The sequence below is a fragment of the Trichechus manatus genome, unplaced genomic scaffold (genome assembly GCF_000243295.1).
Source record: "Trichechus manatus latirostris isolate Lorelei unplaced genomic scaffold, TriManLat1.0 scaffold00085, whole genome shotgun sequence".
NCBI lineage: Eukaryota > Metazoa > Chordata > Mammalia > Sirenia > Trichechidae > Trichechus > Trichechus manatus.
Window position 1 is genome coordinate 8,301,548 of NW_004444021.1, and position 1,433 is coordinate 8,302,980.

A 1,433-nucleotide genomic window follows, 5' to 3' on the forward strand; every position below is an offset into this window, starting at 1 on the left:
GGAACTAATTAACATGTATGGGGGTGCACTGGGGGTGCAATATGACGGCTGGGGAATATAATACATGAAGTTTATCTAAGGCCAGCTTTGCAGCTTACTGCTTGTATCTTAATAGAGGGGAGGCAGTTGGTGAGTAGTGGAGGGGCCTTGAGCAGAGAACCAGCAGTAAGATGATCTTGTGTTGTTATACAGACAACACAGAAATGTCCTACCAGAACTCAGAGAGTCTGGCTGGCATGGGAGGAGGAGGGGAGAATAGTTTAACCCTGTCAGTTACATTTCAGAAGGGGTAATAGTTTAACCCCGTCAGTTACATTCTCAAACCAGTTCACGCTGGAGCCCTTGAAAAGAAGTGTTTCCGTCAGATCCAGCCGCTTCGAGGGACTCTGAGGAAAAGCTCCTTGCCTCACACCAGCCCAACGCCATCCTGCACGATGGGCAAAGGAGACCCCAACAAGCTGTAGGGCAAAATGTCGTTGTATGCCTTCTTCGTGCAGACCTGCCGAGAAGAGCCCAGAAAAGAAACACCCAGACTCTTCCAACAATTTTGCCAAGTTCTCCAAGAAGTGTTTTGAGAGATGGAAGACCATGTCTGCAAAGGAAAAGTCAAAGTTTGAAGATGTGGCAAAAAGTGACAAAGCTCACTATGACAAGGAGATGAAAAATTAAGTTCCTCCCAAAGGTGGTAAGAAAGGAAAGATCCCAATGCTCCTAAAAGGCCACTATCTGCCTTCTTATTTTGCTCTGAACATTGTCCAAAGATCAAAAGTGAACACCCAGACCTATCTATTGGGGATACTGCAACAAATTGGGTGAAATGTGGTCTGAACAATCAGCCAAAGATAAACAACCACATGAGCACAAAGCAGCCAAGCTAGAGAAATATGAAAAGGCTATTGCTGCATACCATGCCAAGGGCAAAGGTGAAGCAGAAAAGAAGGGTTCTAACAGGCCAACAGGCTCGAAGAAGGAACCAGAAGATGAGCAGGAGGAAGAAAAAGATGAAGATGATGTGGAAGAGGATGAAGATGAAGAGTAAGTAGCTATCCTGTAATAATCTATGTGTGGAGTATGCATGTGTGCTTAAGAGATTGTTTAGCTAAGAATGTGAATTCAAATGCAGCTCAATATTAGCTTTGGTATAAAAACTGTACACGATTTTTGTAAAGCTGATAAGATTCTTCACAAATACTTTTCTAAAAATGCAAGTTATATCTTTGTGAGGGGCTACTATATACAGTTAGATTTTAAAGCTTTTGATGTTGAATGTTTCTAAATATTTAATTTTCTTTTTAATTTTCTTGACTTGTGTATGGTAGCACAGCAAACTCCTAGGAGTTAGTATCAGTAGTACATTTTAGAGTTTTTAGGATGCTGCTTTTTTTTTAAATTTTGTAATAAAATTATGTATATTAAAAGTTTTTTAAAAAATT

The 1,433-nt window shown here is 40.5% G+C and overlaps 1 pseudogene; it reads left to right on the forward strand.

Annotated features, from left to right (window-relative positions):
- Positions 1 to 434: 434 nt before the first annotated feature.
- On the forward strand, positions 435 to 1,039 carry LOC101347690 (high mobility group protein B2 pseudogene; annotated as a pseudogene).
- The last annotated feature ends 394 nt before the right edge of the window (positions 1,040 to 1,433 follow it).